The following is a 15,289-nucleotide window of genomic DNA, read 5'->3' as shown; positions in this document are numbered from 1 at the left end:
GTTGTTGATTTTACTTTCAGAAGAATGCAGAATTCAAGAGAGTTACAACTGCTCTACCCTCCTCAACAGTGTTGCGGATTCTCTTTGGTAGGCTGTTGGGCAGGGTGTGAACCCTGGCTCCGAGTGGCCAGTCTTAACGCTTTCTACCCAGTCTTCTATAAAAAGCCAGCAGAGCTCCTATTTTCCATATCCTATCAGGAAATCTTGGGTTCTGGCTCACTGGGAAGGTGGGGGCCGGGGTGGGGGGCGGGGGGGGCATTTACATGCAAGGTGGAATGGGTTGTCCCTGCTAGTGGGGCTCCATGTGAGTGGGAACTACAAGGCAGACTTCAGTGGCTTTCCTGGATTGTGGCCCAAAGATACACCCTGGAATTACAGGGGCCTCTGATTAGAGTCAGCGTTAGTGCTGAGCACGGGAGGCCAAATCACGCCCAGAAAGAAGAGGCCTGGATCAGGCCTGGGAGGTCATGATGTTTCTCGCCCTCCCTGCCACTGCTCCCCTCCATCCTGTGACCAGAGTTGGAGGCTACCCACTGAGAGTGGGGAGATTAGCGTAAGTTTTCTCCTTTCTACAAACTCAGACAGCCCCATGTCATCCGTTTCCAATGGCAGACCAGAAAGGCAGAAGCAATATATTATCCATCTTGGCAGTCGTCATGGTGTCTCTTTCCCACAAAAGTTTGCAGAAAGCAATAAGTGATCCAAGAGAAGCATAGCTCAGGCCACTTGCCGTTTCTTATTTTTCTTCTGCATATAAGATGGCAGAATTGAATTTTTACATACACTGCAAACATTTATAAAGAAAACAATTGTCCTCTAATCACATACACACTCACACACACAATGTCACAGAGCTGTGTCTCTTATAGTGCTCCTATTTATTAAGGGGTGGGATCTTCCCTGAAGTGCAAGGACAGCTCTCATGTCAGCCATCTAGGTAAGAGAAACTATCTGGAAAGTTAGGATTTAGGCTTACGTGTTTCGGGGCCTTGCTGTCTTGGGTCTGGATTGTAGTTTGGATGTGTTAGGAGACGTTCCCAAGGGTTAAAGGTAGAAGCTGAGCAGGAAGAAGAGCTTCCCTGTGGTACTCAGGGGAGATCACACCTGAAAATGAGTGCACCACACCTTGTAAACTACATACAGGAGTTCAGTATTTTCAACCTTCCCCATACTAACAAAGCCATTTTCCAAAGTCTGGGAGGTTCCTTAGGGTGTCCAGAATAGTCTCAGTGTTCTCTCTCCCACTCACAAAATATATATCAGAAATGATGACAAGAATTAATACTGCTGTATGGTAAATAGGACAGTTGTGAGGAAAGTGGATCCTAATAGTTCTCATCACAGGGAGAAAAACTGCTTTCTTTTCTTTTTATTGTATCTATACTTGATGGTAGACGTTAGCTGAACCTATTGTAGTAATCATTTCACGACACAGGTAAGTCAGTACATCAGGCTGTTCGCCTTAATTGTATATGGTGATGTATGTCAATTGTTTCTCAATAAATCTGGAAAAAAAGAAAAGCAGCAAGAGTGATCTTGCAATAGGGATAACTTTGAATTCACTCTATTATATGAGCTAAGTCTTTTGAAAATTCCACTTTTTTTAATTAAAGTTTATTGGGGTGACAATTGTTAGTAAAATTACATAGATTTCAGGTGTACAATTCTGTAATACATCATCTATAAATCGCATTGTGCATTCACCACCCAGAGTCAGTTCTCCTTCCATCACCATATATTTGATCCCCCTTACCCTCATCTCCCACCTCCTACCCCCTTACCCTCTGGTAACCACTAAACTATTGTCTGTGTCTGTGAGTTTTTGTTTCTCATTTGTTTGTCTTGTTCTCTTACTGTTTTTGGTTTATATACCACATATCAGTGAAATCATATGGTTCTCTGCTTTTTCTGTCTGACTTATTTCGCTTAACATCATAATCTCAAGATCCATCCATGCTGTCACAAATGGTCCTATTTCTTACCACCAAATAGTATTCCATTGTGTATATATACCACAACTTCTTTATCCATTCATCTATCGAAGGACATTTTGGTTGTTTCCATGTCTTGGCCACCGTAAACAAGGCTGCAATGAACATTGGAGCACACGTGTCTTTATGGATACATGTTTTCAGATTTTTTGGGTAGATACCCAGGAGAGGGATTGCTGGGTCATCTGGTAATTCTATTAGTAGAAAATTCCAACACTTATCATTGGTGACAAGTGTCTTGATACTTACAACTAAGACACCGCTGTGTCTCAGCGGACTGAGAATGCTGATTTGGGTCCCTGCTGCCTTCATTTCTCCTTTGATTACCCCTGAGACCTTAAAAAGCATTCTTTAACGCTCCAGCCCTGCCTCAGCTGTGCTATAGATTACAATGGAAATTGGGTATTTCTAAGGAGTGTGGGGGGGCGTGCAAGTTACGGGCAGCCTTCCTCCAGTGGCAACCTGGATGTGATTTTATAGAGGATAGATATAGATGATAGATAGGGATAATCCCATGACCTGTCATCCAAATTTCTGCACTCTTTTCCTGATCAAATTACACATTAACTACCTACATTTATGACTGGTTGCTTAATTACAGTCATTTTCAATAAGTCGTGTTCCATTCAAACTAGCTCACTTCCCCCTGCAAATTCCAGCCCGGAACCCACAGCTTCCGGGAGGTTTTTCCCAGTTTAACTCCACCCACAGTCCCAGGGCCCAATTCCGGGAACTTGGGTATTTCCTGCATCGTATGCTGAGTTCCGTTGACAGTGCCACCTACTTTCCCCAACTCGATTACCACAGTACGGGAAAGGCCAGGAGTCCTGGCGCCTGGAAGAACGGACTCTCTCCGACCCGGGTTGGCGCTACCTGCCAGCACCGGGCAGGAGGAGAGCCGAGGGCGGGGCTCGCGGGGAGCATGCGCGCAGCGCGGCCCGGAGCCCGGAGCCCGGAGCCCGGAGCCCGGAGCCCGGAGCCCGGAGCCCGGAGCCCGGAGCCCGGAGCCCGGAGCCCGGAGCCCGGAGCCCGGAGTCGCGGACGCCACCGCGCAGACGCGCCCTCTCCACCCGCCTACGTCCGGCGGGGCCCGCACGGCTTTTGCTCACTCACTGGGCAGCGGGCGGCGGAGGCGCGAAGACGGATGGTGGCAGAGTCCTTGAGGCTCGGGGTCCCCCAGACAGCGTCGGGAACCGGGCCTCGCCGCGCAGAGGGACGAGCCTGGACAGTGGGTTCCGATCCTCAGCCAATCAGCGCAGCCCTTGACTCCCTTAAAGAGCCCGCGCGCCTGACCTAGGCCTGCACCAGAAGCCTGGAAAGGGCAGGTCAAAGGGGCAAAGTCAACAGCAGCGACTCTGCTGTGAGATTTTTGAGGAGGCAGAGGAAGCAGAACGACAGTCTCAAAGACCTCAGTGAGCCTTGTCAGTAACCTACGTGTGTAGGAATCCCAGCGTCTGCGCTGCACTAAGCCTCCATAGGCTTTCATGAGACTTGAATGAGCTGTCCTTCTCCAGAAATGATGATCAACCACCACTGTTGGGTCTGTTTCCAGGAAGAGAATGTGTCCCGTGAGAGGTTGTCACTTAGACATGTAATCCACAGTTATAAACATTTTCTAAGGGCTTTTCTACTTGCAGAATAGGTTTAATATTGAGAGAGGACAGGAAGCCAGAAGAGGAAGGAGACAGGTCCATGCAGTCTATCAAGGTCAGTCTCCTAGGGACAAACACTGACAGGACAAATGGAAAATACCCAGCACATCCTGTCTACAACCTTGGCTTTATCATTTTTCGGAAGTCCTAATTCAAAAGGAAGAAGTGCTTCCACTAGAGGGCCCATCTATGTTTCTATTGAATTAAAAACGGAAATTGCCCCCTGATTATTTTGGCACCTCATAGTGATAGCATTGGGATAACTGATCCCAATTACCAAGGAGGGGATTGGGTTCCAGCTATAGGAGGGCAAGGAGAACTGTGCATGACATCCAGAGATTCCCTGGGCATGTCTTAATACTCCCATGTGCAATAATAATGATCATTAGATAACTGCATGTGGGGACAGAGCCAGGAGAGCAGTTTCCAGGCTTTCGGCCTCACATGGAAAGGTGCTGGCTCAGGTAGTAGATGGTCATCAGCTGTGACCAGTTAGCCATCAGCCACTAATGTAACTGCCGTGGGCATGGTAGGTTGGTTGGTTGGCAGAGAAGCAGACGGCAGATTGCAGCTCCTGCTTCTTGTGTCTCCAACCCAGCCGCCAGCGAGAATATAGTGGTATGACTCCCCTATCTATGGCTCCATTGTTGTTCCTTTTTGGCCTCTCCATGTCCTGCGTTCTTGTGCCGGGATCGGGACCAGAGACCTTGAATGACATTGCAGTAACCTGATAAATTCAGGATCACTTAAATTTCAGATCATGCAGAAATTAAAGTATTGCATCACCAGACCAGGGGAGAAAATCCTGTATCTAACAAGGTACTGCATAAGGCAAGGGAAACATAAGTGAATGAAGTAGGAAGCTGTGGTTATCAACTTTAGCCTAGCAACAAGCTGTAGAGGCAAGGACCGTTGTAGGTAGCTCTGTATATAAAATGTTAACTGATTTTTTTCCCTGCCCCTCTTTCTCTGTTTCTTTATATGAAGAGTACTGGTGGAGACAAATATTATAATTTAGTTTCTAAGTCATAGTATGCCCAAATTGACATCACATCAAAGCAATATGGTGGTTGGTAGGACTCTGTAATTCTCACATCTGTAAGGGATGAGTTTCTCTCATCTGAGCAAAGGGCAAGCATAAATCCTAGGTGGCAAAACAAGTAGACTAGGTTTTCTATTTGCCCTCCCTCGTATCCACCTTCCTCCCTTCCCTGCCCTATTCTTTACCTTAGGATCTGACCTCTTCGGAAAACATCACCTGGGCTCACCGCTGGTTTCCATTTAGGTTTAAACAATGTAGGCATCCACAGAGATTGGAGACAGGAGGAAAGAGAGGTAGTATGTGTTTTATCCATTCTTCTCTGTTTTGGGTTGAGGATCTGGCAGTGGCTGTGTCCCTCTACAACTGTAGCTCTTGACCAGGGGCCCTCCGCAGTGGCTCCAGCTCACAGAGCTCTGGAAATGCTTTCCTCCCTTGCTCTTTAGCCTACAGATGGGATAGGCTTCCCGCTGTTACACCAAGACTTTCAACTTGATGGTTCTTAACCTCAACTTGATGGTTGGGATGCCTCAACTGAATGATTCTCTTAACTCTACCCACACCCCTTTAAATAGTGTCTACATTAATATCTCTGTAGTCCAACCAACTGAGTAGAATTCAGATTTCTGATAGAAATGCAATGGATACACATTAAACTGTATGCATACATTATAAATACTCTTGAATGTATAATATTGTTCACAATTTTAAAATATAAGTGAAAAAAGTGACCATGAGAAAATATCCCCTGGTAATTGAGATAAATCTTGGTATAGATATTGAACACATTTTATAGAATGTGGGGTAAGAGGATTAAAATCATTTATTTCAACAGGACATGAATATAACTTTAACTGGTATGTGCATTACTTCTAATTGTATGAATTTGTGAATGTATGTGTGTATGCTTTATAAAATCATTTTGCATCATAGCATAAGGATTTTCATGTTGTCAAATAGCATTCATATGTGCCATTTTTAATAGGTATAAGACTTTCACGATATGTGAATACAATTTCCATTGTTAGATATTTCTGATTTTGTTTTGCTACTGTCAATAACATCATATGACCATCTTCATACATGTAGCTTTTTAATATTTTGCCTGGAAATATTGGATTAAATAATGTAAATATTTTAGAGGGAGTTGATGTAAAATCTTCAACTCATTGAAAGCCTCCTACCCCAGGAAAGGAAAATTATTCAGTATTTTCCTGGGTATCCATAAAGTAGTTTTTTAAAAAAACAAGAAAGTTTAAGACATGCCTAGAAGTAATTATTTTTAACAGAGATGCTTGTGCAAGGAGTGTGAATTTCTCCATTCATATGGGAACCAGAGTTAGCCAAAAACTTACAGTCTGTGATGGAAGGCAAGTTGTAGCACAGTGTGTGGGATTGAAGCTAGAAGCTCTTCAGTATTAATATTCTGGAATGGTTTTGCCCAGGCTCTGGGGAACATGGTCTAAATTTTAACCTTACACTTAAATTATGGACCACACCTGCAGCCTGGGTGCGATCTGAACCATCAGAGCAGCCCAGAGCTTCGTAAAACCTTGTCGGAACTTTGTCAACAGTGACACCATGTGTCAGTGTAATATAATGACAGCAGTGGACTTGAGATGTGTTCTCTTCATGCCTAGTAATTTTTAAATTGAGATATAACTCATATACCATAAAATTCACCATTTTAAAGTGTACAGTTTTCTGTCTTTTAGTATATTCAAGAGGCTGTACAATTATCACTTCTATCTAATTCCATAACATTTTCATCACCCCAAAAAGAAACCCTGTACCCTTAGCAGTCACCCCATTCTCCCCTTTTCCCCCAGCCTTGGGCAACTCCTACTCTGCTTTCTACCTCAATAGATTCACCTATTCCAGACATTTCATATAAATACAATCATAAATATATGGCCTTTTGTATCTGGCTTCTTTCACTTAACGTAAAGTTTTCAGGTTTCATCCAAGTTATAGCATGTTCCAGGACTTCATTCCTTTTTATGGCTGAATAATTTTCCAGTGTGTAGATACAACACGTTTTATTTACCCATTCAAAATTGGTGGACGTTTGGATTGTTCCCTCTTTTCTTGCTGTTGATAATAATGCTTCTCTAAACATTTGTGGACAAGTTTTTGTACATATGTTTTCAATTCTCTTTAGTATATATGTACAATATTTCCCCCAAAATAAGACCTAGACGGACCATCAGCTCTAATGCGTCTTTTGGAGCAAAAATTAATATAAGACCCAGTGTTACATTATATAAGACCCGGTCTTATATTATAGTAAAATAAGACCAGGTGTTCTATTAATTTTTGCTCCAAAAGACGCATTAGAGCTGATGGTCTGGCTAGGTCTTATTTTTGGAGAAACTCGGTAGGAGTGGAATTACTGAGTCATACAGTAACTCTATATTCAACTTTTTGAGGTTGCGCAAGTAAACAATGCCACAAGGAGTAAATAAGGACACTAATTTCACCATGCACTTATACAGTGGTTAACACAGACATTGGAACAGAGTACCTGGGTGTGAAATTCAGTTGTGCCACTTCCTAGCGGTGTAAGCTTAGCCCAGTTACTTAAACTCTGTGCTTCAATATCCATTTCTCTAAAATAAGGGCAATAATAGCATCTTTCTCATAGGATTGTTATAAAATTTAAATGAGCTAATATATGTAAATCACCAATACGAAATTCTGACATTAAAAATTCTGTTTAGAAAAATGCTGTGTTTGGCCAAGACATGGAAACAACCAAAATGTCCTTCGATAGATGAATGGATAAAGAAGTTGTGGTACATATACACAATGGAATACTATTCGGCGTTAAGGAAAGATGATATAGGAGCATTTGTGACAACATGGATGGATCTCGAGAGAATAATGCTAAGTGAAATAAGTCAGACAGAAAAAGCATAGAACCCTATGATTTCACTGATATGTGGTATATAAACCAAAAAGAACAAGACAAACAAATGAGAAACAAAAACTCATAGACACAGACAATAATTTAGTGGTTACCAGAGGGTAAGGGGGTGGGGGGTGGGTGATGAGGGTAAAGGGGATCAAATATATGGTGATGGAAGGAGAACTGACTCTGGGTGGTGAACACACAATGGGATTTATAGACGATGTAATACAGAATTGTACACCTGAAATCTATGTAAATTTACTAACAATTGTCACCCCAATAAAATTAATTAAAAAAAAAAAGAAAAATGCTGTGTTATGTAATGTTTTACTATTACTACTATTTTTATATTTATAATTATTGCATTTTGTTTTTTTAATTTAATAGGTGAAAAAAAGTGATGCTATAGTTTGTTGAGATTTGCCATTGAAATGGAATAATCAGAGGTGACAGTAATTTAAGGGGGCAGCAAAGTCAAGGAAAGCTTTTTTTGAGCAGGAGGATATTATATTTCAGAGTGTAACCTGAATAAAACTGAGGCTTCACATGGTTCGGTCCAAGCATGTAATAGCATTCTAAGAAAACATAAACTGACTGCCAAAGCATTGAAGAATAATATTTAAGCTTTCTTAAGGTGTCTCTGCAAATGTTCTGTGCAGCATATTGAACAAAAAACTCCTCAAATCTTCTCTAGATATTTCTCTCTTTCCAAACTTTTCCCACTCAAAGTAGCTGCTTATATTTCTCTTTTTTTTTCAACCAGGAGGCCTCCATGCTAACTTCCTTCTCTTACAGCCTGTGCAACTCACATGACCCTGTTCTCAGCTTGTGACTCTCCGCCTCCTGCATCCCTGAGAAAATCAGCCTGGTCTCTTACCCTGAATGCCTTTTTTAAAAAATTGAAAACCGTCCCCGAACTCTGATGAATAAAATGACCTACCTCGTTATGTATTCCCTCTCGCAGCTCTTCACAAGACACACATCTTTTTGTGTCAGCCAGGGACACCAAAAGACCATACGCAGACCTCAGCGTCCATTCCTTTTCTCCTCCTTCTATGGCAAGCCTCCCCAGAAGTACTACATAGCTTGGCCTGGCAGTGTCCATCCAAGCTCTTCCCAGCAAACCTGGGAATGAGTGTGTTGATGTTAGAGTTTATTCTACCCCATGCCAACTCCCCATCTTCCTTTTGCCATCCATGAACACATGAAAAAGGAAGCATTAACTGGGTTAAAATTTGTGTGGTTACAGCAGGCATTAATTATTCCTTTTACCAAAATAAAGCAAATGGGGATTATATGTGAAATACAGTGTGATATGTGATGGATACCCAATGATTTTGCTTGAGACCAGCCCTACTACACCAGAAGCAAAGAAGGATGACCTTTTTCTTTTTTTTTTTTAATTTAAATTTATGTATTGGGGTGACAATTGTTAATGAAATTACATAATTTCAGGTGTACAATTCTGTATTACATCAACTATAAATCCCATTGTGTGTTCACCACCCAGAGTCAGTTCTCCTTCTATCACCATATATTTGATCCCCCTTACCCTCATCACCCACCCCCCACCCCCTTACCCTCTGGTAACCACTAAACTATTGTCTGTGTCTATGAGTTTTTGTTTCTCATTTGTTTGTCTTGTTTTTGGTTTATATACCACATATCAGTGAAATCATAGGGTTCTCTGCTTTTTCTGTCTGACTTATTTCGCTTAGCATTATACTCTCAAGATCCATCCATGTTGTCACAAATGTTCCTATATCATCTTTCCTTAACGCCGAATAGTATTCCATTGTGTATATATACCACAACTTCTTTATCCATTCATCTATCGAAGGACATTTTGGTTGTTTCCATGTCTTGGCCACCGTAAACAAAGCTGCAATGAACATTGGAGTACACGTGTCTCTATAGAGAAATGCTTTCAAATTTTTTGGGTAGATACCCAGGAGAGCGATTGCTGGGTCAAATGGGAATTCTATTCGTAATTTCTTGAGGAACCTCCACACTGCCTTCCATAGCGGCTGCACCAGTCTGCATTTCCACCAACAGTGTATGAGGGTTCCTTTTTCTCCACAGCCTCTCCAACACTTGTTGCTATTTGTCTTGTTGATGATAGCCATTCTGACCGGGGTGAGGTGATATCTCATTGTGGTTTTTATTTGCATTTCTCTGATGATTAGTGATGCTGAGCATTTTTTCATATGTCTATTTGCCATTTGTATGTCCTCTTTGGAGAAATGTCTCTTCAGGTCCTCTGTCCATTTTTCAATTGGGTTGTTTGTTTTTTTGTTGTTGAGTTTCATGAGTTCCTTGTATATTTTGGATATTAGACCCTTATTGGAGGAACTGTTTGCAAAAATCTTCTCCCATTCAGTCGGTTGCCTCTTTATTTTGTCGATGGTTTCTTTTGCTGTGCAGAAACTTTTAAGTTTCATATAGTCCCATTCGTTTATTTTAGCTTTTACTTCCATTGCCTTTGGAGTCAAATTCATAAAATGCTCTTTGAACCCAAGGTCCATAAGTTTAGTACCTATGTTTTCTTCTATGCAGTTTATTGTGTCAGGTCTTATGCTTAAATCTTTGATCCATTTTGAATTAATTTTGGTACATGGTGACAGATAACAGTCCAGTTTCATTCTTTTGCACATGGCTATCCAATTCTCCCAGCACCATTTATTGAAGAGGCTGTCTTTCCTCCATTGTATGTTTTTAGCTTCTTTGTCAAAAATTATCTGTCCAGAACTGGATCCTCGAATCCAAGAAGCAAATAGAACACCTAATTACCTCAATCCCAACAGGCCTTCACCAAGGCACATTGTATTGAAGCTGTCTAAAATCAATGATAAAGAAAGAATCCTCAAGGCAGCCAGGGAAAAGAAGACGGTAACTTACAAAGGAAAGCCCATTAGATTATCATCGGATTTTTCAGCAGAAACTCTACAAGCTAGGAGGGAATGGAACCAAATATTCAAACTATTGAAAGAGAGAAATCATGAGCCAAGAATAATATATCCAGCAAAGATCTCCTTTAGATATGAAGGAGGAATAAAGACCTTTCCAGACATCCAGAAGCTGAGGGAATTTTCTAATACACGACCTGCACTACAAGAAATACTAAAGGAGGCTATTAGACCACCATCAACAGGGACAACTTGTGGCAACCGAAACATAAAAAGGGGGAGCGTAAAGGCCTGAACTGGAATATGGGAATAGAGAAAGTAAGCGTACTGAAGAAACTGGAATACTCTAAATATCAAACTTTCTTTTACATAAACTCAAGGGTAACCACTCAAAAAACATCCAAATCTGAAATATATACTGTAATAAAAGAAGAAACAGAGGGAAACATCATAGAATACCACCACACACAAATAACAGACAACAACAAAAAGGCAAAGAAACAATGGAGACACAGCCTTACCAGAAAACTAAAGACAGAATGACAGGAAATCCTCACATATCAATAATCACCCTAAATGTAAATGGACTGAACTCACCAATAAAGAGACACAGAGTAGCAGATTGGATCAAAAAACTAAACCCAACCATATGCTGCCTACAAGAGACACATCTCAGCTACAAGGACAAGCATAGACTCAAAGTGAAAGGGTGGAAATTGACACTTCAAGCAAATGGTACCCAGAAAAAATCAGGTGTAGCCATAATGATTTCCGATGAAACAGACTTCAGGGTGAAAAAGATAACAAGAGACAAAGATGGACATTTCATAATGGTAAAGGGGACTATACAACAAGAAGACATAACAGTCATCAATATTTATGCCCCCAATCAGGGAGCACCGAAATATACCAAGCAACTACTAACAGAACTAAAGGGAGAAATTGACCAAAACAATTATACTAGGGGACTTAAATACATCATTGACAGCTATGGATAGATCATCCAAACAGAAGATAAATAACGAAATCGCAGCCCTAAATGACACATTAGATGAATTGGACATAATTGACATATATAGAGCACTTCATCCTAAAACATCAGACTATACATTCTTTTCTAGTGTACATGGAACATTCTCAAGGATAGACCATATATTGGGACACAAAATCAGCCTCAGCAAATTTAAGAAGATTGAAATCATACCAAGCATATTCTCTGATCACAAAGCTTTGAAATTGGATATCAACTGCAAAAAGAAAGCAGGAAAAAACACAAATACATGGAGATTAAACAACATACTTTTAAAGAACGACTGGGTCAAAGAAGAAATTAGAGGAGAGCTCAAAAGATACATAGAAACAAATGACAATGAAAATACATCCTACCAAAATTTTTGGGATGCCGCGAAAGCAGTTTTAAGAGGGAAATTTATATCATTACAGGCCTATCTCAAGAAACAAGAAAAATCCCAAATAAATAACCTCATGTTACACCTTAAAAAACTAGAAAAAGAAGAACAAGCGAAACCCAAGGTCAGCAGAAGAAAGGAAATAACAAAAATCAGAGCAGAACTAAATGAAATAGAGAACAAAAAGACAATAGAAAAAATTAATGTGACAAAAAGCTGGTTCTTTGAAAAGATTAACAAAATCGACAAACCCTTGGCTAGACTCACTAAGATAAAAAGAGAGAAGACACTAATTAACAAAATCAGAAATGAAAAAGGGGAAGTTATCACGGACACCACAGAAATACAAAGGATTATCCAAGAATACTATGAAGGACTATATGCCACCAAATTTAATAACTTAGAAGAAATGGACAAGTTCTTAGAAACATATAGCCTTCCAAGGCTGAATCATGAAGAACTGGAAAATCTTAACAGGCCGATCACCAGTAAGGAAATTGAATCAGTCATCAAAAACCTTCCCAAAATCTAAAGTCCTGGACCAGATGGCTTCACCAGTGAATTCTACCAAACCTTCAAAGAGGATCTAATACCAATCCTGCTCAAACTCTTCCAAAAAATTGAAGAAGAGTCAGTACTCCCTAACTCATTTTATGAGGCCAACATTACCCTGATACCAAAACCTGGTAAGGACAACACAAAAAAAGAAAACTACAGACCTATATCTCTGATGAATACAGATGCTAAAATCCTAAGCAAAATTCTAGCAAATCGAATACAACAATGCATTAAAAAGATTATTCATCACGACCAAGTGGGGTTCATCCCCGGGGCACAAGGATGGTTCAACATTCGCAAATCCATCAATGTGATACATCACATAAACAAAATAAAGGACAAAAATCATATGATTCTATCAATTGATGCAGAAAAAGCATTTGATAAGATACAACATCCATTTATGATTAAAACACTTACTAAAATTGGTATAGAAGGAAAATACCTCAACATAATAAAGGCCATATACGACAAGCCCTCAGCTAACCTCATAATTAATGGTGAAAAGCTGAAGCCCTTTGCTCTACGTTCAGGAACACGACAAGGTTGTCCCCTATCACCTCTGCTTTTCAACATAGTGTTGGAAGTCCTCGCCAGAGCTATCAGGCAAGAGAAAGAAATAAAAGGCATCCAAATTGGGAATGAAGAAGTTAAATTGTCACTCTTTGCAGATGACATGATGCTATACATAGAAAACCCTAAAGACTCCACCAAAAAGCTATTAGAAACAATCAATGAATACAATAAAGTTGCTGGCTACAAAATCAACGTACAAAAGTCCATTGCTTTCGTATATACCAACAATGAAATCTCAGAAAAAGAGATAGAAAAAACAATTCCTTTTGCAATTGCAGCAAAAAGAATAAAATACCTAGGAATAAACTTAACCAAGGATGTGAAGGATTTATATGCTGAAAACTATAAGACATTTTTGAAAGAAATTGAAGAAGACACAAAGAAATGGAAAGACATTCCGTGCTCATGGATTGGAAGAATCAACATAGTTAAAATGGCCATATTACCCAAAGCCATATACAGATTTAATGCAATCCCCATCAAAATCCCAATGGCATTTTTAAAAGAAATAGAACAAAAAATCATCAGATTTGTTTGGAACCACAAAAGACCCCGAATAGCCAAAGCAATATTAAAAAAAAAGAACAATACTGGAGGTATCACACTCCCTGATTTTTCCTTGTACTACAGGGCTACAATAATCAAAACAGCTTGGTATTGGCGGAAAAACAGACACATAGACCAATGGAATAGAATTGAGAACCCAGAAATAAAACCACATAAATATGGACAGATAATTTTTGACAAAGAAGCTAAAAACATACAATGGAGGAAAGACAGCCTCTTCAATAAATGGTGCTGGCAGAATTGGATAGCTACGTGCAAAAGAATGAAACTGGACTGCTATCTGTCACCATGTACCAAAATTAATTCAAAATGGATCAAAGACTTAAGCATAAGACCTGACACAATAAACTGCATTGAAGAAAACATAGGTACTAAACTTATGGACCTTGGGTTCAAAGAGCATTTTATGAATTTGACTCCAAAGGCAATGGAAGTAAAAACTAAAATAAACAAATGGGATTATATGAAACTGAAAAGCTTCTGCACAGCAAAAGAAACTATTGACAAAATAATGAGGCAACCAACTGAATGGGAGAAGATTTTCGCAAACAGTTCCTCTGATAAGGGGCTAATATCCAAAATATACAAGGAACTCATGAAACTCAACAACAAAAAAACAAACAACCCAATTGAAAAATGGACAGAGGACCTGAAGAGACATTTCTCCAAAGAGGATATACAAATGGCAAATAGACATATGAAAAAATGCTCAACATCGCTAATCATCAGAGAAATGCAAATGAAAACCACAATGAGATATCACCTCACCCCAGTCAGAATGGCTTTCATCAACAAAACAAATAGTAACAAGTGTTGGAGAGGCTGTGGAGAAAAAGGAACTCTCATACACTGTTGGTGGGAATGCAGACTGGTGCAGCCGCTATGGAAGGCAGTGTGGAGGTTCCTCAAGAAATTACGAATAGAATTACCATTTGACCCAGCAATCGCTCTCCTGGGTATCTACCCCAAAAATATAAAAGCATTTCTCTATAGAGACACGTGTACGCCAATGTTCATTGCAGCTTTGTTTACGGTGGCCAAGACATGGAAACAACCAAAATGTCCTTCGATAGATGAATGGATAAAGAAGTTGTGGTACATATACACAATGGAATACTATTCGGCGTTAAGGAAAGATGATATAGGAACATTTGTGACAACATGGATGGATCTCGAGAGAATAATGCTAAGTGAAACAAGTCAGACAGAAAAAGCAGAGAACCCTATGATTTCACTGATATGTGGTATATAGACCAAAAAGAACAAGACAAACAAATGAGAAACAAAAACTCATAGACACAGACAATAATTTAGTGGTTACCAGAGGGTAAGGGGGTGGGGGGTGGGTGATGAGGGTAAAGGGGATCAAATATATGGTGATGGAAGGAGAACTGACTCTGGGTGGTGAACACACAATGGGATTTATAGACGATGTAATACAGAATTGTACACCTGAAATCTATGTAAATTTACTAACAATTGTCACCCCAATAAAATTAATTAAAAAAAAAAATTTCTGTCCATATTTATGTGGTTTTATTTCTGGGTTCTCAATTCTATTCCATTGGTCTATGTGTCTGTTTTTCTGCCAATACCATGCTGTTTTGATTATTGTAGCCCTGTAGTACAAGCTAAAGTCAGGCAGTGTGATACCTCCAACATTGTTCTTTTTTCTTAAGA

General features: G+C 40.0%; 1 protein-coding gene across 4 annotated transcripts in view; it reads right to left on the bottom strand.

Annotated features, from left to right (window-relative positions):
* PLGRKT (plasminogen receptor with a C-terminal lysine) overlaps window positions 1-3,297 on the bottom strand; it is a 42,625-nt gene extending 39,328 nt beyond the window's left edge. The window contains exons 1-3 of one of the 4 annotated variants that reach the window (XM_081066019.1): window positions 3,105-3,243; window positions 1,983-2,086; window positions 977-1,104 (exon numbers count right to left, since the gene is read on the bottom strand). The gene's annotated coding sequence lies outside the window, so the exon portion shown is untranslated. Of the gene's footprint in view, window positions 1-976; window positions 1,105-1,982; window positions 2,087-3,104 lie in introns of all 4 variants that reach the window. The other 3 variants (XM_081066021.1, XM_081066020.1, XM_081066022.1) reach the window with 3 other exon arrangements.
* Window positions 3,298-15,289: the final 11,992 nt, after the last annotated feature.

Source organism: Rhinolophus hipposideros, assembly GCF_964194185.1.
Source record: "Rhinolophus hipposideros genome assembly, chromosome: 11".
In the NCBI taxonomy this organism is placed as follows: Eukaryota; Metazoa; Chordata; class Mammalia; order Chiroptera; family Rhinolophidae; genus Rhinolophus; species Rhinolophus hipposideros.
This window is presented reverse-complemented; position numbering and strand designations above follow the sequence as displayed.